This window comes from Urocampus carinirostris, chromosome 1 (genome assembly GCF_059441175.1).
Source record: "Urocampus carinirostris isolate Australia breed hairy pipefish chromosome 1, RoL_Ucar_1.0, whole genome shotgun sequence".
Taxonomy (NCBI): domain Eukaryota; kingdom Metazoa; phylum Chordata; class Actinopteri; order Syngnathiformes; family Syngnathidae; genus Urocampus; species Urocampus carinirostris.
This window is the reverse complement of record NC_142349.1, coordinates 42,182,059-42,206,130: the sequence shown is the minus strand read 5'-3', so window position 1 is coordinate 42,206,130 and position 24,072 is coordinate 42,182,059. Positions and strand designations below refer to the sequence as shown.

The 24,072-nt window shown below is 40.3% G+C and overlaps 1 long non-coding RNA gene across 1 annotated transcript; it reads left to right on the top strand.

The window, feature by feature from the left end:
* The first annotated feature begins 1,906 nt into the window (after positions 1-1,906).
* LOC148374700 (uncharacterized) lies at positions 1,907-12,697 on the top strand. The gene is made up of 3 exons (XR_015852986.1): positions 1,907-1,955; positions 10,136-10,189; positions 12,605-12,697. It is a non-coding gene; the product is annotated as an uncharacterized LOC148374700 (long non-coding RNA).
* Positions 12,698-24,072: the final 11,375 nt, after the last annotated feature.

Genomic DNA, 24,072 nt, shown 5'->3' with positions numbered 1-24,072 from the left:
AAGAATCAATTGCTGTCTTTTTCAGTGTTGTTCTCACGTGTCGTGTTTACGGAACTCGTCATTTTGAAATTGTTGTGTGTTTTCGTTGATGTTACGTATATAAAGAAGACAAGCCAGATAAGTCAACTTTAAGACTAAAATTGTGCCTGATTGAAAAAACATATATTCTTGGGAATACCTCTAGGAGTTTTCTCCTCAGACTGACTTCTTTCAATCCTTCCTCACTTTCTCCTATCTGTTTAATCCTTACTTGTTTTTTTTGTTTCCTCATTCCTCCTTTTTTCCTTCATTCTTCCTTCCTTCTTTTTTCCTTTCATTCTTTACTTTTTTATTTCATTCTATATTTATTTCATTCTTTCGTTTTTTATTTTATTCTATCCTTATTTCATTCTTTCCTTTTTTATATCATTCTTTCTTTCTTTCTTTTACAGTGGAACCTCAGTTCTCGACCATAATCCGTTCCAGAACCCTGTTTGAAAACCGATTTGGTCGATCACGGAAAATCGTTTTTCCCATTAAAAGTAATGTAAAATCGTTTTAATCCCTTCCAACACCCTGAATGTTTACCAAGAACGTAAACATGAAGCTAACCCAGGCTAATTGTACGTTCACGTTAGCGTAATCTTCCGTACGAAAGATTACGCTAAGATGAACGTGTTAAAATTTAAAAAAAGGATTATGAATAGGATTTCTTACCTCTGTGGTGGACGGTGGGGAGAGAAAAATCATCAAAAGTTTTTCAACCTCTTCCAAAACTTGCGGCAGTTGCCTGCTTATAGCGCTAACTTCCTTAGCCGCATCACTCGATTTAACAGCCTCCTTATTCTTTACTATCGTACTGATAGTAGATTTAGCCATGCTGTATTCACTAGCAAGATCGGAAATTCGTACACCTCTTTCATATTTAGCTATTATGTCTTTCTTAAAGGCAATAGTTGGACGAACAACTTGTTTTTTTTTTCACCTGTCCTGCTTGCACCGACCTTCTTCGGAGGCATATTTAGGGGCTAAAACACCCGTACGCCGCTCAGCATCGCACCCTAGCAAACCGGCGTTCGAACTCCGATTTTTTGACCGAACAGCGAAGCAAGAATTTCTCGAAATTTTTGGTCGAACACCGATTTGTCCAAACTGAGAGGCGTTCGAAAACCGAGGTTCCACTGTACTCTTTCATTCTTTCTTGTTTTCTTGCTTTCTGGCTTTTATTGCTTTCTTTTTTATTAAATTCATTCTTTCTTTCTTTTTTATTTCTTTTCTTTTTTATTTCATTCTTTCTTATTTATTTCACTCTTTCTTTCCTTCTTGATTTCTTTTTCATTGCTTCCTTCCTCCCTTCCTCCCTTCCTTCCTCTCTTTCTTTCTTTCTTTCTCTCTTTCATTCTTTCTTGTTTTCCTGCTTTCTGGCTTTTATTGCTTTCTTTTTTATTCCATTCATTCTTTCTTTCTTTCTTTTTTATTTATTTTCTTTTTATTTCATTCATTCTTTCTTTCTTATTTATTTCACTCTTTCTTACTTCTTGCTTTCTTTTTTATTGCTTCCTCCCTTCCTCCCTTTCTTTCTTTCTTTCATTCTTTCTTTCTTTCTTTCTTTCTTTCTTTCTTTCTTTCTTTCTTTCTTTCTTTCTTTCTTTCTTTCTTTCTTTCTTCCCTTCATCCATTTCCTTCTACCCGTGATCTGTCGTCTCTGAAGGACGGAAGTGTTCCCGCATTTCTGCGTCGCCAAGGCAACACTGCAGCAAGCGATGGCCGCAGGAGAGAATCAGCGGGTAGGTGGGTGGCGGTTCTCAGTCTGGGTCCGTGTGAACAATACTAATGCCACTTCACTCATCAAAGCCCCCAACCCTTCCCCACATCTGCACCACCTGCAACTCTCCAGCTTTCTGCATTTGCTCCTCGTTAACACGCCGCTCGGCTTACCGCTTGCCCTGCAGCTCACGTTCCTGTTGAAAGTTGAGGTAAAAAAAGAAATCTTGTTCGGATGTTATCACGGAATGTTGTTCGCCCTCCTCCTCCGACACACTTGATTCCAATGATCAGGCCATCAGCAAGCTCAGTAGAACCCTGAAGAAAAAATGGTGCCCATCTGTGTGAAATGTACTGAAGGAAAGAAAGAGACAGAGTTGCAAACTCTGCTCAACATTTTGAAGGGCAATGTTTTCCTAGTGCGAATTTATTTTTGACAAATGTTTGAATATTATAATGTAACGCTCGAGATTATCCCTCTATCCTAAAAATGGGGGTATTTGCTCAGATTAAAGGAACAGTGTAGAGAAAAGGACTGTAAATTATATTTTTTTAATTCAGAATCTGATTCGGTCATTATCGATTTGGCCAGCAGTGCACAAAGTCTCCCACACAAATTAATTCAAAATAGCCTCATATCGTGTCTAGCATTTAGCAGGAAGGAAGCAATACTCTAAACATGTTATTTTTAGCTTTAAATGATCATTTTTTTCCATTTCATCAATATGGATAATGATTGAAATCAGAAGGAAAATAAGATCGACACATAAATAAATAATGTTGGTGGTTTGCTTTTAACAAACTATGTCTTATTTACAAGAAAAAATGAATCAAATGGAAAAATAAAGCACATTGTTGACACAAGCACTCTCGGTGTTAGCGTTGGGGAGGGGGAAGAAAGTCAGTTGCAATAATGCAAATACTGATCAATACACCCGGTGTCAAGGTAATCAACTCATTTAAATGAGCCAATATGGCCAACTGTTTATATCTGGGAATGCAGGGTTACGTCACGCAAAACCTATTTAGGTTGAGTTCTTGTTTTCTTCATCGCGTGCCAGAAATTGAAATATTATTTTCCCTATTGCGTTATCTGTTCTTGCTTACCTCTGAGAATAAAGCACTTGTCGGCTTGTCGGGGGTGTCGGCTGAGAGGCAGTACATGGCCTTACAGGACAATAAGGAAAGTCAGGTCCCTTACCCTTTTGGCAGTTGTTCTCATCCAGACGTCAGATATGGGGCAATCCACGGGCTCTCCAAGCCTTGTGGCTCTGAGTTGGCTCAGCCCCAAGCCATGAGACCCCAGTCGGCCATCTTGATCCATGTCCTTGCGCACCCACCCGCCCCCTCCTTTGTGGCTTCCTTGGACCAGGCTCGCGTGCGGGCGGCCGCAGGTCTGGAGAGCCGCTGGTGAAATGTTTTCCACCTACGACTACGAGAATCAAAAGAAAAACACTTTGATATAATTGTTTGTGTATTTTAGCTTATTATCCAAAATCTATGTATAAGGCCGAGATTGACGTGGATGGATGGTGTTATGAGTGCACTGCAGGAAAGACGTCTACATATAGTGGAAGCTAGAGCTCTTGTTGGTGAAAGGAATGAGTGGAGAGGTGTTGTAAAAGGATAGTGGGATGTTAAGACACGTTCTAAGGGATGAGCAGGGCACCTGTATGATGCGGCAGGGGTAAACCAGTGAAAGCTGTCGGGCCCTGCTGTTGAACAAAAGAGTGTGTTGTGTCACCCTAACCCGAGGTACACGGCCACTTTCTGGTGTTCCGTTTCATCTGGATGGACGAAAGCATGACCAACTTGGGTGCCGAGGTGCTTAACTTCTTTGGGTGTTTGGGTATTTGGGTTGGCCATGGTCATAGTTTTTGTGTTTTTTGTTACTTTTTCCTTTTTTCCTTTTTTTTGTTTTTGTGTATGTGTCTTTCTGTCGGTCACCCCTCTCGAGGGATATGACCAGGGTAGATAGATAGATAGATTTTTTTTCAATTAACTTACGTTTTTGAACCACTAGGAGGCGCTAAATAATATTCACCTTCCTTTTAAGATTGTTATTGCTATATTTATTATCCTCCACTCCTTAAAAACACAGCCTGGTCACTATAAATAATTCAGTTCATCATAAAACCTCAAATTTTCTTCATGAACAAGTTCAGTTAGCTTCATAAATATTTGGAGAGTGACTATGATTTTAGCTTGAAAAACTTCTAGGATAGTGTCATAAAATCAAAATGGCCTTTAAGTGCAGACTCTATGCAACCAAATTCGAGCATGATGTAACGAATTATAGCCCTTTTTACGCAATCTTTTTTGAGTAATCTGTGTTGTTTTGTACTTAAAAATAAACATTTTATAAAATAATATGCTTTATAAAGATAAATAAAGTTGAATTTAACTTACTTTTGGAAGATGGGCTTCGAGTTAGGCGACTTTCTCCTCCATAGTAAAAAGTGGCAGAAAAAAAGCGTTCTGGAGATACAGTATGGAATATCGTATCTACCGTTTTTCGTAAGTCAAATGGTCGTAAATAGGGGAGCGTCTGTACTTTTTGAGGGATATCAGGTATGTTAAAATTGATGGTGCACTGTGGGAAAAATTGGTACATTTGTGAGCTTGCAAGAAATGCTTGGAAAATCACAAAGACAACAGTGGTGGATGTTTACAGAATCCTTTAAATGCTCTCCACAACATCTACACTCTGTCACGGACCAGGAACGGAGACGGGACCCAATTGCGTTCGTTTTACTCAGTTTTATTTAAAAGGGGAAAAGGACTTGCATCCACAATCCGATGATCGGCGGTCACGGGTAACTGATAATTGGAACGCGGAAGTGGCACTTCCATGTCGAGCGAAGGTAGTCGTTGACAGCGAGAAAAAAGAGGTCGATGGTCGGGGCCTAGGAGCAAAAACATAAACGGGTCCAGAAAAGAAGTCGGCAACGGGAACCAGATGGAGAACAGGGCACGATAGAGTCAGGAGTCACAAAAGTTAGCCTAGCGTGTAGTGTAGGTTCACAAACGATCCGACGAGTGTTGTCAGGAAAGCCGGGGTTTGAAAAAGAGTAAGCAGCTAATCAGAATCTGCGGCTGTTGGCGCCAATGGAGCAGACTCAGGTGCCCCGCATCAGGAATCATGACACTCTCCTGAATCATTGTAAAAAAATATATATATAAAGGCAATCATTAAACCCGGACGTGTGATAAACGAATATCTGTCAGTGAGACGTCAGCAGTCCCTGAAATATGTTATATCATTGGAAAGCTTAATCTCTTTGGATTGGATATATGATGACCATTTTTACACAGAAACCCAAAAACTATAATTTATTATTAGTTCAAATCCATGGCATGCAGAATGTGTGTTATTCTCCAAATCACCATTTACGTCCCGTGGCCGTCATCAAATTAGTTGAATGTCCACAAAATGACTTTGTTATATCAAAGACGATCCGGAGAATCCAATCGTGTAAAATATTTGCTCCAAAACACGCGGCAATGTCGACAGATAAGAAGAAATCCGCCCAGAATTTCCAGATATAAATTATTCGTTTTGTTCCAAAACTACCCTTTAAAGTTAAACAGACTCATAAAATTATTCCAAATATATCGGTCTCTCACCTTTTGATTAAAACCACTTTAGCAGGCTTTATTTCACGGTCACAGCCTGCATTAGCCTGTACAGGCCTGTTTGATAAAAACAAGATCGCCTCCTGTAGTTCTGAATATCTTCAGCCAGTGATAACCAAATCGAATGATGATTGACACATTGATTAGCAAATGAAATTCCCAACATAATTTTATGCCTTTTCCGGGAATGTATTAAAATCAAAGCCGAAAATGACGTGCACAATGCAATTCGTGATTCAAACATTTACAACGTTTTCACAATGTCTAAAAAAATTGGCCAAAGTAAAATACATGAATGCAAAGGTTTTAGTGTTGTAAACTGGTCATCTCCAAATGGTCACTTTAGGTCGCAGGTTCGATTCCCGGCTCTTCCGTGTTATATGTCGAAGTGTCCTTGGGCAAGAACATGAATCCCTAATGCCCCCAATAAACAGGTAGGCGCCTTGCATGGCTGACTGGTGTGTGAATGGTAAGTGTTAAGCACATGGTAAAGCGCTTTGAGAGGTCTTCATATTGACTTGAAAAGCGCTATATAAGACCATTTACCATTTATTGATTCTGATCAAATTTGACAAGGTACCAGGTGAGGCTTCAAGCTATTGTCTATCTGCAGTCGGGTTAAGACCATGGTTGGATTTCTGTGTGACTTGCAAAACCGGAATATCAGCAATGTTCTTTTTTCCTGATAAAATCATCTTATTTTAATTATGTATGTTTATTTGTCCAGATACTTTTGGAGCCCCTGAAATAACCCACATTTACATAGGAATGTTTACAAATACTATATGCTTCATCATTAAACCAAAAATCCATCCATATACACTCATCCATTTTCTGCACCGCTTATCCTCAGTAGGGTCTCGGGGTAAACAAAAAATGTATTTATTTTGTAGCTGTATCAGTATAAATCCAATTTGAAGGCATGCTGAACATGTCATTGTCAAAATGTGTATAGGCCAAACTATGTATTTAAGCTTATAAAAATAAGTGCGTCAATGGCTTTTTAAAATCCATTTTTCTTATTGGTCAAAACAAAGTTTGGAAGAGCACACAAAGTCATATTCCTCAAGCAGCTCAAACTATGGTACAGCATATTTTGATTTTCAAGGGTTAATTATAAAAAAATCTTAAATGGAGCTTTCCTGAATAAGGAGGGTTGAGTAGTGCGAGTTTGTACACGTATGGCACCGTTCTGACACATGTAAGTAACTGGATAGACTATAGACACACATTTGATGCTCAATCTAAAAAGAATATTTCATGGAAACAAGTCACTGCTTTCACTGTATTTCCTTTTGCCCTTATTGTCGCCTGAGGGAATCGTCATCAGCATTCTGCCGCATTTCTGTCATGTGTGGGAACGCCGCAGCGACACATCCATTTCCCGAAAACATATGGTCGCTCTGAGGGAGGGAACAAACCACTTTGGTGAAGAGTCAAGCGTAAAATGACCTTCCTGCAGTCAATCTTGTGCTCACAGTCCAACCTCAGTTGAAGTAGTGCATGTGATGCATAGTGTCATACATGTTTTGGTGTCAAGATTGACAACATTTTTTGAGCTTTCAAATGGAGACTCTCTTATTACTTATATTTAATGTTTATGATGACTTTCTCTTGTCTCTTGAGGCCATTGCAAATTTTATTGGAGCCTGGTCATCGATTACCTCATGAGTGGCCGTTTCTCAAGGTTTCATTTTCCTCACTCTGAAGTTTTTGAGTTTTTCCTTGCCCTCATGTAGGTTTCAGATCAGGGGATGTTGTAATGGGTGTCTGGGTAGCCCTTTAAAACATTTTGTTATTGAGGCTATAAAATAAAAATGGCTTGATATGTTTTCTCCTCCAACATTTCACTTGGTCATTTAGCACAGTGATCTCATGTTTTGTCACACATGTTCAAAAGGTCTTCCATCCAAATGTCTTGGCATGTATCATACATGTGCTGAAGTACGAATCCTGGATATTGTTCTACACCGGTGCAAAGTAAATAAAACACAGGGCATCTTTACCAAACTGCTGGTTGTACTAGACTTCAGCGCTTTAGTCTCATATAATAGATAGTTCCTAATCACATGAACAACATCAGGGTACCTTGAGTAGTGGCGGCCATGGTATATGGTTTTAAGTTTACTTCATTATTATTGTGTTTGACATTCGAAATATGGTGATCAAAGCTCTAGTTAAATGTTCCGGGTTAAGTTATGACAACAAGTGTTAACTGTTGTACAAACAACAACAATATGCGCTATAGAAAACCGTGTGGGGTAAGGTTTAGGGTTCAAATAAGGCGAGTCCTGGGTCTTGTCTTAGCCGACGATTGGCGCACTATCCTGAGCGAGCTTTAGCGTGCACAGCCATCTCCGGGGTCGAATTGCGTTTATTTGGAGCCTAATCTATGCCTTCCGCTCACTGGGAACACTCTTTTTGGCCAGGCTGTCAGGGAAACTCGGGGCTTCCTTTGGAGCTCATTTCGGTCAAGAAACGGTGCAATATTTTCGCCCAGGGTTTAGGGAGCGCCGGTCACTAAAGTGAAGTTCTAGCTCTGGAGGCCCACTCACCAGGTAACAGTACTTATAGAAAAAAGTCACAAAAAATGCCTTAAACATTCATCTCTTATTTGAACTTCCAACAAAATGAGAGTAGACCCGTGACAACATTAAACTGCGTCTGGTGGAGCGATCCAATATGGCCTACTGTTTATATTCGGTAATGCGGTTGACGTCACGCAAAAAATACATGTGCTGTTGTAGCATTTGAATTATGTTGATTGCTTATCCACGCATATCGTGACTTGTTCCATTCTGTGTTGCATCCTGCAATTTTTGTGCGACATAAGATCAAGTCATGTGTGTCATTTTTATAATAATCACAAGGAGTCTCAAAGGGCTGCACAGACCACAGATTATTGCAAACCACAGACTATTATTACACCATCCCCTGATCTAAGACCTACATGGGCGCAAGGAAAAACTCAAAACCTCAACATGAGGTAAATGAAGAAACCTTGCGAAGGGACCGCACATGCGGTAATCCCCCTTCCAGGATGACCAGGCTGCAACGGATGTTGCAATAACAAATAATACACAAATATTGGCAAAATCATATAAAATTCATTCATAAGCTATAGAATATAAGTGTGTTTTAAGCCTAGAATTAAACAGTTCCACTGAGGTTGCAGATCGAATCTCAGAGGGCAGACTATTCCACAGCACAGGGGCCCGAATGGAGAATGTTCTCGAACCAGTGGTTCTCTTCTTGCCTCTTGGGAACACTAGTAGACCAACATTTTCAGAGTGAAGGCTCTGGACCGGAACATAGGGGAAATAAAATCTGAAAGATATGAGGGAGCAAGTCCATGCATGATTTTGTATAACACCAACAGAACTTTAAAATCACATCTTAATCTAACAGGGAGCATATGCAAGTTGGCTAACATCGGGGTAATGTGATAAAACTTTCTTGTCTTAGTTAAAAGCCTTGCTGCAGCATTTTGTACCAGCTGAAGGCTCTTGATTTTGGACTTCGGGAGACCGGAGAGTAGTGCATTATAGTAATCGAGACGGGAGGTAACAAACGCATGAATTATAATCCCCGCATCAGATTGGGACAGCATAGGGCGAATTTTAGCAGTATTACGAAGATGGAAAAAAGCTGTTCTGGTAATATTCTTAAATGTGTTTTGATCAAAGTATTCTTTTTTTTTTTTTTTCTTAGAATAGATTTTAAATAAATACATAAATAAATATAAATCAAAGTCTCTTACACTCTTCTCTTATTCGTCCGCTCATCCGTCGAAGCAGCATCATGTCCCCGTTCCACTGTCTAATCGATAACTCATCTCTTATCGTCTCCCCCGCTGCAACGCACATTCTCCCCTTTGGTCGGACGTCCTTTTAGCGGTCAAGCAGAGAAAACAAGGAAAGATCATTGACCATCTACGCAATGAGACTGCACAAAGAAATCGACGAGGGATCGAGATAATTGTGTGCGCTAGCACAGGTTGACGCCCACCCTTGATCACTGTCAGACTCTCAACGTCAACCTTGACCTCCAGACGAAGCTCACCAACGTCTCTTCCTCCCCCTCTTTGATGCCACGTGAGAAATCACTTAGACTCCAACCTTGTGTGATAATTGACATTTCCGTCGACCCCGCTGGCTAATCACGCGAGCCGAAGTTATGCAGGAGTGGGACAAACAGCTTCACCATTGAACTAGCCATGTAACATTTGCCTGCCCTGCATTTGTATTATGCGTTCCGGGCCACCACACCGAGCTTGGAAGAAACAAATACACAAGCAAAAGTATCTCAATGAACTTCTCTTCCATCACACTGTGGACAATTGGTACATTGGTATTCAGGGAATAATCGGATTAATAACTGAACATTGCAGATATTTGGGATGACACGCAAAGAAACCTGATTATTCTTTGATCTTTGACTAGTCTGATAACAGGTGTTGATCAGTCCTGTCATTTTTGGATAATAATAATAATAATAATAATTTCCTTGTATTGTCATTCTGTGTAACAATGTACACAGAACGAAATGTCGATTGCACCTGACCCGTTGTAGCGAGCCGATGCAGCCGCAGCCAACAGAGGGCGCCGCCGACCACTTTTTAAGTCTTAGGAATGACTCGGCCGGGGCGCGAACCACCGACCTCCCAGTCTCAAAGCGGGCGCCTTATTACCATCTAGGCTACTGAGCTGGTATAATTACAGTGTTCCCTCACTATAACAGAATTTACTTTTCACAGTTTCGCAACTTCAAAGATTTGCATCGTACATTGTGTTCGGCATCCTGATCAGAGGTAAGATCTTAAGCCCGAACCCGGTGGTCAGGCTGGATTTCTCTCTCACTGACATTTTTTTTTTTAAATCATCCAACCGTCATTGTTCTTCTTTCTCCCTCTCTCTCTCTCTCTCTCTCTCTCTCTCTCTCTCTCTCTCTCTCTCTCTCTCTTGCTCTCTCTCTCTCTCTCTCTCTCTCTCTCTCTCTCTCTCTCTCTCTCTCTCTCTCTCTCTCTCTCTCTCTCTCTTTCTCTCAATTTTTCTTTAAGAGAACTAGATTCTTAAGGACATGCTACTGCCGTGGATACAACCTAATTTCCAACCCATCAAAATGATGGACGGTTTATTGCAAACTACAGACTATAATTACACCATCCCCTGATCTAAAACTTTAACTTAGATTCCGTTACAAAAGACAGGCTTTAATTTAATATCATAAATCACAACCATCAAAGGCCTTTTGAATGATCAGGAGTGAATTCCGGGCGTAGCAATTGCTCCTCCCCACTCATCATGAATAAAATGGGAAATCTTAGGTTTGCCTCAGGCTTGGTCCTGAAAATGAAGTTAATTGGTCAAGCTCAGTGAGACTTTAATACCTACAAGGCTGGATTTTTACTTACCTCTGACTCTGATTGGCTAAACACTCCCAAAGACAGTAGTTATTGGTCATAAATGAATAAATATTTACAGTGTATATACTTTTTATTCGTCAAACAAATGCTTGGCCCTTTGCAGAGGCTTTTTTCTTTGATTTCAATGCATTGTAAATGATCTAATTGTATGATAATGGTAAAAAAAATACCGTTTTCTACTTGACAGATTTCTTTTATAGAGATCACTTTGGATCCTAACCCTAACCTAAATATGAGGGATCACTCCACGTGTACTGTATATGTAGAACCATTCGACTAATCCAACTACTAGTAGGATTACTGCGCATGCTTAGTTTCTCAGCCTGGGGTGTTTTTTTCTTTGTTGGTGGCGCAAAGAAGTTTGGGCTTGTAGTACGGAAACATGTGACACATACTAACTTTGCAAACAAACTCTTTTGAATTGATTTATTTTGCTGTAACTTTTAACTCCATTTGATTTCACTCGGGAAAAAAATCCCACAGTGGTACACGTCTTGTAAATCATGCTTCTGGCCAGGAACATATGCGCACAACTTGTAAACACACAAGACACAGCAACGAAGCACACTTTTGATGCGAGGGGTGTAAAAAATAGGGTAATTTGTAGATTGCGGTGAGGGTCACGAATTAAATCATCATTTACTAAATGTCCAAAGTTGAATGCAAAAACAATGTCTATTTCTGTAATGGTGATACTTGTACTTTGCTTATTCTAATCCAATATCTTTAAATGTCACTTAAACAGGGCCAGCTTTTGTCATTCCTTTGGTCCAAAAACCTGAATTCTAATCTCTGTCTTCTCAACCTTTCTTCATTCACCTCATGTTGAGGTTTTGAGTTTTTCCTTGCCCTCATGTAGGTTTTAAATCAGAGGATGGTGTGGTCTGTGCAGCCCTTTTAGACTTTGTGATAAAGAGCTATACACATAAACATGACTTGACTTGACTACTATTCCCTGAATGAAAACCTACCCAATGAAGTCTTGGACGCACTTCCCATTCAGGCCCTTGAATTCTGTCTGTCTCCAAATGGCCCTTTATGGATAAAACATCTCGCTGTTGGCCATTTGGAAGTCAACCCAATGCAACAGATGACAACGCAGAGTTTGACAAAATCAAGCACACATTGATGCGGTGGGGAGATGAATTTTGCTCCCTGACATCGGCCATGTTGACAACAGTTTTGCATAATCTAGTTAGCGTTCGTTTTACCATTAGCCCTTTGGCGACAGCACCGATATCACGTGCACGCAGATGGAACTGGGGGCGTAATCCGCACCGGTATAACTGGATTAGGACGACCAGATTAGACAGTTTGCTGAATGTTTAATAGCAGCCGCAAGCCCAGGTGAGCACACGGCAATTACACGTATGATGACAGCAAGACTTAACCTAAACCGATGTGGAAAAAATAGATCAAAAAGCTTTGGCACTTCAATTTTACCTTTGCGTTTATTCATGCTCCTTACTGCTACTCTTCAGAAATTCCTTCCTACCCATATAGTCGTCCCCCAGTGCTGATAGCAATTTGTGCCTGTGAAAGCAGTGAGTGCTTAAGATTTTCGTTTTTATTTAGACTGAATTGACTCTTTCACTGCTTGAAAATATTGTTTTTTTAGCATAGCTTTAAAGCCTGGTGTGTTTTTCTATGGTAGCTTTCTACCATGGTGTTTGCTGACTACAGTCATCTCAGAGTGTATGTTTGCATGACAACCCTCGTTTTCTAACATCAGTAAAGAATTCCGAGTTTTAGTGTTTCTGGCCTTGCTTGAATATAAAGAAAAAAAATGGCTGCTGTCAGGTCCTTCCAGGGTACTACGTCACTAGAAGCTAGGGCTGTTTGGCAGAACACCACCTCCAGGGCTGGAGTCAAAATGAAAAGAAGACAGAAACCCAGGTATGATGCACGTTGCGTGTTTATTTGTGTGTAATACGAGCTGAAAATTAAGAGCCATGCTGCAGGTGGGCGGAAAATAGTGTACGAAAAAGGATGCAGTGAGCAAAGCGTGTGACTAAGGAACAGAAAGAGCAGGGTGAGAAAATTGCCCCCTCCCTGCACCAAGAGGCTCCCTCACCCCCTCTGTCCTCCTCTTCTGTGGGGGCACAGAGAGGAGTCATTGGTCCTGGGGCGCTGGCTGACATATAAACGAGGCGGCGGCCTTGCTCCTTGCCGCGCACTCTCACCCACACTCATGCAAGCACACACATGCACATTACACGTACACCCAAACACACAGATAGCGTACATACACTATTAGCCTCCCATATGCAGATCTATGTCTCACGCGCAAACACACATGGACGTTCACACACACACTGGCATTCATGAGGGCGAGGAGACGGGATATCGCACTGACAGGGGGTCTCTCTGCATGTTCTGGTTTATTTGTGCTGTCAAGATGGCGTCTACTCAAGTCTTCTTTGTCTTTTTTGCCGCCCGCCAGACTGCTTCCATCGTCTCCTTTTGTGGCTGATTGCCTTCGGTCCTTATCCCACTGTTCGGTCCCTTCCTGTCCTGCAAGCTCCTTTCGGCATATCTGGCAGGTAGGGCTGGGTAGATCAATATGCATATTTAATATACTAAATACTTTGAAAGGATCAATACTATTGTCCTGGGACAGAGACCTCACCATTCCAGCAATTTCTTTAAAGCGCCGCTTCAATATGTAGATGGCTAAGTCCTTCTCTCTCTCACCCAGCGCCCACTTTTACCACTTTTCCCTACCTGGCCTGCTTCTGCAACTTGTTTGCCTGGTAGAAGACCAAATCTTCTCGCGCACTGTTGTCAGGAGCTGGCTATGAAAGAAGCAATCCTGAAGTGCAGTGGTGTGGACTTATTTCAACAAGGACAATGCCAGGTGTCATTTAGGTCGCAAAGAGGTCCGCTACTGTGGTAAATTTACATAAACATATGAAAAAAGTTTACCCAGCAAAGATCAACCAGTTGCAATCAAAAAATGCAAATATTTTTCTGAACTAAAATATGTGAATCCGGTGTCGCTATGGCAACGGAGCCAAAGAGTCATGTTTGTTTCATTGATGATATTTTGCTCTGTAACAATTGTTGTAGTGAACAGATTTATTTTTTGTACTGTTAGCATTTTTGAAATTGTATTGTTGACACTAAGTCTACTTCCTGACTTTACATTCAAAATACAGGGTATTGTGAAACGGAAAGTGTAGTTGACATGGTGACATAATTATATTTGTATTTTCTTTACATTTCTGCCTTTTTATTTGACTGGCTTAGCTTCTGCTCTGTTACAGTTGGAATAAAAATATTTATATGTGTTTCTTACACTGTTAAAGTTTGAATTTTACTTATTTCATAAGGAAAGAACCATTTTTAGTGCCTACAATTTTTGTGGTGACTTTAATGTAAATATGAACTAACTTAACACGGAGGGTTCAATTTTTCAATGGTCATGACAGTTCCAAGTATCGGTATTGGTTTTGTATTGACCGGGCGGAAGCATTTGTTGGCTTGGAGAGGGATGGGCGCCACCAGGCTGTACTTGCCCAAGACACACCACAGTAAATGGTGACCCTACGACTCTAGTGGTTAAGGGATCCAACCAATCAACCAACCGTTGATACTGCCATGTATATACTTGGATCAAATCAATAACAGTATTTCCAGCATTGCTCTAGCACTCTCGTTTCTGTTTCAGTTTTGTCTTTGCTGTACCAGCGTCAGCCGTTGTTCCTGATATTCAACAGTACCTTTGTCTTCACCAGTACCTTTGTGGCAGCAACCGTCGCTATTGTTTTAAGAGCACCTTCAAGCTGTCAAACCAAAACACATTTACTTAAAAAAGCAAATTAAATACAATATTCACGTTTTATTGATCCTTGGGGGGACCACCTCCCGTGGTGTGTCCCTCTCCACTCTGTTTTTTTGGTTGGTGTTGTGCTCCCCCATATGAAACAGATAGTACTGGTTTCCATGGATACCGGTAGCAGGATAAGCCTCCTAATCTGTCTCAGATACAACACCTTCATTATCTGGTAACCGTTACAACTTTTAAAATAATGTTTTTACATGTACTTTTTTAATACCATTTTTATTATATTGTTTTGCAATTTAGAGTCAATTATCATATATATTTGTGTATAACACACATGTATGACGCACAGCACTAGTTTTTTTTTAATCAAAAATTGGAATAAAATTGTGTTGATTTAAGCAGCAAAAACTAAACATTGTACGTGACGCTGAATGGGCAACGTATTGTATGAACACAGTTAGAAAATAAAATGTACTATACCAAACATGTCAGCTCCTTGGTGAGCATCATGTCTGTTATGTAAAATGAATGGTAATTTCTTGACGTTCAAGTATTTAAAAAAATACACATTTTGTACTTGTATTTTTGCTTATCATTCAAATAAAGACTTTTTTTCTCCACTATGAGGTGCTAAATAGTACACAATGTGCCTTTAACAATTACCTATTTAAATTGATGTACATGAAACATGCAACAAATGGTTGTCTCCCTGTTTACAAGCATGTCATTTTCCTCCGTACATGCAAACAAGTACTTCAAATATTTTTGACAAATGTGTGTCAGTGAACATGTCTCTCTTGACAAGATAATTCCCCCACCTGACAAGTTTGTCCGATCAAAATGCTGATGAGACTGCACCATTTTTGCTCAGTTGTACCGAAGGCTGGACACAATAAAATGCCCCTATAAAACATGTTGGGGTGAAGCGTTCAGAAAACGAGTAGCCATGTTATGTCATTTGACTCACACATCTGGTTTGCTTTGTTTATCAATCTGTTTAAAGATTGACTTTTACTACAGCAAGACTCACTAGGATGATACTTGGAGGCAAACATCAAATCCCATTTTTATTCGTTTGTTGTAGTATGATACCCTTCTTTCCTGCAGCAATGAAAACGCTGCCTGCGCCTGACTGGCTGACATGCGGGGGCGAAGACAAAGACGCTAAAAAAAATCAATACATTTTGTCGGAGTTGATTTTATTATGGTGACGCTTTACCACTGTTTACTACGATCAAAACCTCACTAGCAATGATCATGCGACAGGATTTAAAAGCTGCTTTTGGCCTTTTGTGACCTCAGCCTTAACAGAAGGCTCCATTATCACAGGCGTGGCTTACATCCACACGGCTGGTGGAAGCTTCCTTACGGCCGCCACAACGCAATTTACACTTCAAAGGCAGCACTGCGACGTAACCGCCAAGAAGCTGAGCCGAGCTGGCCAATGGGAGAAAAAAGGCCAAAACGGCTTTCCTCAAGCGACTGGCTCAGCACATCCTAAACCAGTCACGGATTCTTTGCCACATTCCAGCGCTCAAAAGCGCCGTTTAGCCACTTTCAAGCATGACGTCCCAACGCGACGGCTTCAGCGGGGAAGGCATCCGTTTACAGAAAACCTTTCATTGCCCACGTTCGGCATCAGTGGAAAGAACGAGAGCTTCATCAGGAGCCAAATTCCTGATAACCTTATAATTACTAAGTGCTATGTCAGATTCATTTTAACTGGCACTGACCTCAATTTCAAACATTGAAATGAAATTGTCTGAAGATGTCTCTAGGACCCTCTCAGAATGGAGGTTGTCCATTTTTGGAAGCAGTTATTTGTGGTGGAAAACCTGTATTTAGTTGTACTTAGTTCGCTGTTCACAGATCCCTTAACCGCCAGGGTCGTCATAGTACTACTAAGATCACAACTTTGGACAGCTTTCTCCACTGCTGACAGTTCTCACCCCATTTTAGGTTTGTGGCAAAGTTGGTACCAGTCCATTCCTTGATGTTAACAGCCCAGTTCTTTTTAGGTCTTAATCTCCTCCTGCCCCTTTGGACTGTACCCTGAAGAATAATCTGGGCCAGTCCTGATAATCTTGTGACGTGACCATACCACTGCCGTTTTCCTCTGCACACAGTTGACAACCGTTCTTCATAGGGTCCAATGTGCCCTTTGATGGTGTTGCACACAGTTTGGTTTTTCACATGGGCCATGTAGCGCTTCCCTAGAAGTTTTCTGTGGCAATGCAACTTCATGAAGTAACCAGTGCTTGCATCAGTCTGATCTTTGATTTCATTGCTATGTTCTTGTCCCTCCAGATGGGTTTAAGTCTGGTGAGTGCAGCTGTGGTTTGAGCTTACCTAGCCATGATTCCTAGTTCTGACACCTCCTCTGATATGACAGCTAAAAGATATTTAAAGTTGGTGACAGGTTCAAGCTCCTTTATGGTGATGTTGTTGGTGATACCTTGGGGGTTGTTGGTCATAACGTTTTGTCTTGTGCTGATTTCCATCCCATACAGGGATGATGATTCATCCATCCAATAGACTTTGAGGGATTGTACGTATACATTGTAGCCCAAGGGGACCAGTTATTGGTCAGACAATGGTGTAGTAAATTATTGCTCTAGAAGTGAAGTAACGCACCACGTTGCAATGACAGTTGAGTTACAAAATTTGATCAAGAACTCCTTGCAGTACTGCTTACTTAGAGAAATAGTTGCATTCTAGGAATGTGCAATGTGAACACTTGCTTATACGTGGCAAATGGTAGGCAGTGCGTGAAGAGCGGGATGTAGCTTATCCCGAACCAACAAACCAACGGAAAATCAATTGGGCAAACGTGAGAACAGAAAGTGTGCTAAATTTGATCTTTTTATTTGTAAAATTATTTTTGTAATATACCACGCCTGGAGAAAAAAATTAAACATCTTGAACAGTACCCAGAAATGGAGAAAGAGATCTTAAAAATCAGATTCTTCACGGCATTCCAGCGCTCAAAAGCACCCCTTTCAAGCGTGCCATCCCAAAGCAGGGGTCGTGGCAGCCGTTCCCGGACATGGAAAATATTTCATTCCCCACATCGAGCATCAGTGGAAATAAAAGAGCTTCATCAGCGACTCCACTTCCTGAAGGATATTAGGAGGAACAACCTGGAACAGAAGCTGCGAGTGACCTTCTACAAAGCCACAGTTGAAAGCATTCTGGCATACGGCATCGCATTGTGGTATGCTGCGAGCACGGCAGCGGACATGAAAAACATACAGAGAATAATCAATCACAGCCCAAAAGAACATCGGCTGCTCTCTGCCTAGTCTGGAGGACATCGGCGGCTTGCGATAACATAGCAGAACTGTTAACATTATAAAAAACAATCCCCATCGCAGCCATCCTCTCTTTGACCTGTTGCCCTCTGATAGGGTACTCGTCCCCCAAATCTAAGACCTATAGGCTCAGAGACAGCTTCTTCTTCCAGGGCCATCATCACCCTAAACGAATGCACAAAACTGTGAAAACATATTCTGCGACTTATTTTGTTTATTGTTGATGCTAAATGGAACTGTAAACATATATACTGCGGCACAGAACTGTGAAAATAAACATGTATTCTTTTTTTTAATTGTCGCAGCTAAATGTTATTGCACTTCATTTTATTCCACTATTGTCACCATGTACTATTCTTTTACATTGCATTATAATTAGAACTTAGGCCCATTTTTTAAGCCAGAGGTGTCAAACTAATTTAAACTCGGGGGGCACACGATACAACAAACATTCTCTCGAGGGCCAGACTTGTAGATTAGAGAGAAAGAAAAAGAGAGAAAGAAAGAAGAGAGAGGGTGGGACAGAGAAAGAAAGGAAGGAAGAAAGAGAGAAAAGAGAGAGGGAGAGAGAAAGAGAAAATGTGAGAAACAAAAGAGATAACAAGATAAATAGTAAGAGAGGGGGAAAGAAAGAGAGACAAAGAAAGAAATCCAAAGAGAAATAGAAAGAGAGAAAGAGGGGAGAGAAAAGAGAAGGAAAGAAAGAGAGAAGATGAAAGCAAGAGAGAGAGAGAGAGAGAGAAAGAGGAGAGAGAAAAGGAAAAAAGGAAGAGAGAGCAAAAGAAGGTAAAAAGACACAGTGAGAGAAAGAGACAAAGAGGAACAGAGAAAAGGAGACAGAGAGAGTGAAAGAGAGAGAGATAGAGGGTGAGAGAAAAAGGTAGGAAGAAAGAGAGAGAGAGAGAGAAAGAAATACAAGTACAGCGCTCTTGTGAGAGGCCCCTGGCTTTGGCAACATCAAGTGGACATATTTCAAGCTGCAGCTCGTTTTTCTCTTGCGCTTCCCTCAGGGTTGTTTCGCCGCCCGTTTCACAGCCCTGTTCTAAGGACTAGATTGTAATTATTATTTTTTGCCTAATTATCCTGATATTTTTATCATTTTTCTTTTCAAAGTCTGTATTACATGTTTTGCCCTTGAGTGCCATGTCTAACCTCGTCAAATACAATATTTCGAAACGTTGATATCAATGACAATAAAGACATTTCAATTAATTTCATAATAACTTCAGAATCACTGTGCGCTACATCAGATTTATGTTAAGAGGCCACGATCTCAATTTTAAACAATGATATTAAATTGACTGGTTTTATTTAACTTAACATTGTGCACAAAGATGTTTTAAGAATCGTTCAGAAATAGAGGAATCCATTTCATTTTTGAAGCAGTTTTTTTGTGGTGAAAAAAAAAGCGACTATATTAGAGTCAGAGGATCATATTGCGCTTTAGTTGGAGGAGCACCCCACAATACGATTTAAGATCACACCACACACATTTTCTCAGGAAGTCCCATCATTCTTCAAGCTGATGCGGTAACATTTATCCACTACCCTACTTGGTGATGACCAATCCCAACAACGGACGGAAATGACGACACCAATATACATTGTATGTTTGACCGGTTGAGATTCCAATCCAAATCCAATTACGCCGTACAATTATTGTCATCAGTTTTATATCTCATTTTTGTTCCTTCAAATAGCCAAAAGTCATCATGTAACAGCAGGATCAATGGACAACTGTACTGTGAATGTGAGTATTGACTCTGTTTATGACTGATAAAGGTGTTAACTTCCGGTCCCCATTCCTATAAAAAATATAGACATTTTCGTCAGAACTAGACACATGCTAAAGTTTCAAGGATACATAGGACAAAGGCAGGCCTTTTGTTCCAAACAGTACAATGGATATTACGTATTATTCAAAGCAGACACAAGGTCGAATTAACTCAAGTTTACCTTTGACTCCAACACGAGTCGTGCTAACTCACCTGGATTTAAAAGTCCACATACCAGCGCCTGCAGTGGAGAAACATTTTTCTTATCTTTGCAATGACATGATGACAAAACATGACTTTATGTTTAGGTGTTCCCTTCGAAAGTAGAGCCTATTTGGCCTGATTGATTGTCATCAGCATATTCTTTCCGGAAAACATTGGACAGACACGCTCACGCCTCAAGCCGCCAAGATGACCGGCATGGATGTTTAGTTGCTGCCAGCAGCCTGTAACCAAGGCAACAGTCAGCTAAGCCGCGTGATAACATGTTCGCCGTCTGCATTGGAGGACACCTTGACAGGAAGTAAGGTGATAGCTTTTTCGTTACCTTTGCATAGAAACACCGATTATTCACCAACCCCCACTTTTTCATTTTTTTAATCAACCAGTAGGTTAGCTTGTGTGTCTTTGATGCACTTGTGTGTGCGTGTGTGATGACAAAGACAAGTGTCAGTGTTCATCCGATGAATGTCATGAATTAAGTGAAACATCCAGAACCGTCAACTATGACTGATGATGATGATGATGATGACACAGCGGTTTGTCAGGGTGCTAATTGACAGGGTGGACATAAAATTTGGCAGCTGAAGTCATTGTCTAACCATGCAACAAAAATACGCAGATGCAAATTTCCTTTGAATATTCTCCTCAATAAAGGCAAATGTTTTCTTTGCTTTTTGTGTGAACACAATGATCATTCAAAATTTGAGATGTATATGTGAGTTTCTTTTTCCTCTGTTTATATTTACCCAAAAAGTACATCTGAATACAGCCAAGTTGACGCCATCTCAAGTACAGAGTTGGGGCACACTGAGTTTCTCCTCATGGAGATATTGTCCTGACCATATATACAACTATTAAATAAAATATTGAATTTAGGGAGTCAGCTTATGTGTGCGTATTTGTGTGTCCCCATTAGCGAATGGTAAGCAGTGCGTAGGGAGCGATGTAGCTTATACAACAACAACAAACCAACGCAAACTCAATGGGGTAAACGTGAGCATGGAATTTATTATAAAGTTCTGCTGAATTTTGGTCTTTAAACCACAGTCAGTGTAAGAAAAGGCTGCATTCTCTCTCAAGACTCATTCAACATCTTGCTGGAGAGGATCAAGACTGAAACCCTTGACCAACATGAAGGTACAGTCAGCATCACCTCTGCTGATGATGATATTGCCAGACTAGCAGTAAAGCTGAGAAGGATAATCCAGGGCATGAAGATGCGATGTTACAGGAAACTTCTAGGCATCGGCTAAGTGACAACGATGCCAATGCCATCATATGGCACGGCTAGTTGGACCCTCCAAAGAACTGTGGGCAGATGAAAACTACAGTAGTATGGCCATGTCAAAAGATCCTCAGGACTGACCAAGTACATTCTCCAGGGCTCAGGGGGAGTGGAAGACAGAAAAATAACTGGACCTACAACATCAAGGAATGGACTGGTACCAACTTTGCCACGGCCCCAAAACAGGCCAGGAACTGTTAACAGTGTTAAAAGCTATCCAGAGTTGCTTTCTCAGTGGTGCCCCGATGACTCAGGCGGTTAAGGGATACGTAATCCGTAATGTCTGAAGTTATTTTTGCAGTAATGCAGCCTGCAGAAAAAAGACGGTACACAGGAATGGGAAAGGACATCTTCGAATGGTTTGAAGCCCAGAGACAAAATGGATATGAAGTGTCTCATCTTGATGTTCCTTTGCAAGATTGCACAAGACAACAAATACGACTGCTTCCACAGGTCGGTGTAAACGTTTTCTTTTATTTATTTTGTTATGTGTCTATTTTAAAGCTGTTTTAGGGGGTCGACTTCTATGCGAGAATATACAATAATCTGTGACTAGATAGTTACTTTCGGAGTAACGAGCTACTTTTGGCTGTCAGTAATCGGAGAATAACCAAATTATTTTTCAAATGAAGTCACTAGTCACTTTAACTAAGTATTGGTTTTAGTAACTCGCCCGACTCTTTGTAGGAGTCAATTTGTGAAGAGTTGTCAATCTCCGTATGCCCTGTGATTGGCTGGCAACCAGTCTGGTGTCACCTACCCATTGCCAGAGTCACCTGGGGTGGGCACCAGCAACCCTTGTGGGGCCAAGTGTCTGGTGAATGAATGAAGATTTAGAGAATAAATTAATCTCAAATCCAATTATATTTGGGGGTTTCTCAGGTATGATGAATATCTTACCCTTGTAACAGTTTTAGGAATGGTTTTTAAAAAGATTAAAATAATTAAAAAACCTTATAATAACACAGATTGTATACTTTAAAAAAATCTGCTTCACTAAACTTGAAAATAGTGTATCGTTTAAATACAAATGTAAATGAATAAAACTCAACTTTGATCAAAATATTTGTAAAAACAAATCTCATTTTATTTTTAAAACATAAAAAATATGCATATTATATTTTAATAGGAGTTAATTAATTTCGAACAAACCCAAATACTGTGTATGTCACTTTCCATTTTAAACAGAATCATCAGTGATGTTCAACATTGTAATTAACAAGAGCAACAACAACAAGCTAACTCAAAAGAAAAAAAAATGAGAACAAAAATAATAATTGGGACTTTGATAGGTTTACTCTGTTTTTAAGATTCAACATCCAAAGTAATGATAAAGGAGATTGCATAGGATACCAGTTCATCATTTTGACTCTTATGCACTGTTTACATTACTTTCACTATCGGCTAACAAGGTTGCGGTTCTTTCTTCAAGTTCAAAATTCATCTATGTCATCTCTCCTAACTTGGGGTGTCTACTAAACTATAAACCTCAGACTTTTTGAAAAAATGTAGTTTTATTACTATTGAATATAATATAAAATGCTGGAGTGCTATCACTGGGCCCTAAGGCGATACAGAGTTCAGATGGGAAATAGTGCACCGTTTGTATGTCGCATTATCGCTGAACAGGTTCCTGTGAAAGAAATTTTTAGAGCAGGGGTCAGGAACTTTGACCCAAAGAGCAATAAAAGCAAAACATATTTGGATTGTTTTTAAAAGAACAATGCGAGAATATTCAACAACAACAAATCCACCACTCCAGACAAAAGCTTTGCTCGTTTTTAGGTGTTAACAGTTTGTTCTGTGGGTTTACACAATAAACCATCTCAACAGGGACTATATATTCCATATAAACGACTATTTAGCGATGTACAGCCAAAAGAGAGTCTGTTGGTGTGAACCCTGACTGTAGTTAACACCGTGCCCTATGTATAATGGACCGAAGCTTTCGATAAGTCAGTATTGTCCCGGCTTCAAACGTACTACATTCAGCTTTACACGTACAGTAAATAATTTCATAACTTTATTTTATCTCGGAGCCAGATGTATGTGCGAGCCATAGGTTCCCGACCCAAGTTTTAGAATGTTCAAATTGTTGTGTTGTTATTCTTAAGAATTGCAGAAATTGCAGGAATGCACATTCATTTTTGTCTGGTAAATTGATGGATGGATGGATGGATGGATGGATGGATGGATGGATGGATGGATGGATGGATGGATGCACTACCCCGACAGGTGACAGCTCGCTTTTAAGTCGCTTTCTTGCTGTTGACCTGCTGACAAACAGTGGCGCACAACAGCGCTTGCTAGCACCTGCTGTCATATTTTAGGAGCAGACAGCCGAGGCGCCATATGTACAACGTCATCTTGTTCAAGATGCCAGCCAGCACACGCACAAACTCGCGACTACATCAAAAACCGACATCTTTGCCATAGAGTATGTGACTTGATTTCTTTCACTACAAATGTTTCTGAAGAGGGGGGTTATCAAAACTGCTTTGTCATAACTAGGCACATACAAGATTGTAAGTAAAATTATATTTTGACATCATTTTTGACACCACAGAGGAAATGAAGAGCACAAATTTATCCACTAGCATACTCCATTTCCCTGGGAAAGTCCAAAAAGTCAGCGAGTCATAATTTAATACTTGCTCCGGGATATAATGCTAAGAATAAATTTTCTGTTAGTTTTCTAAATTAATATTCATGGATTTCATTTATATTTCTTTATAAGAACTTTAGCAAACTTCTTTTTAGAGATCAATTATTTATTTACTAGATTTAATTTTGTCTTCTTGTTTTGGGCCTCCAAATGTTGATCCAGGACAAGGGTGGGAAAACTACAGCCCGCGGGCTACATGCAGCTCGTCAGGCTTGGCAATCCA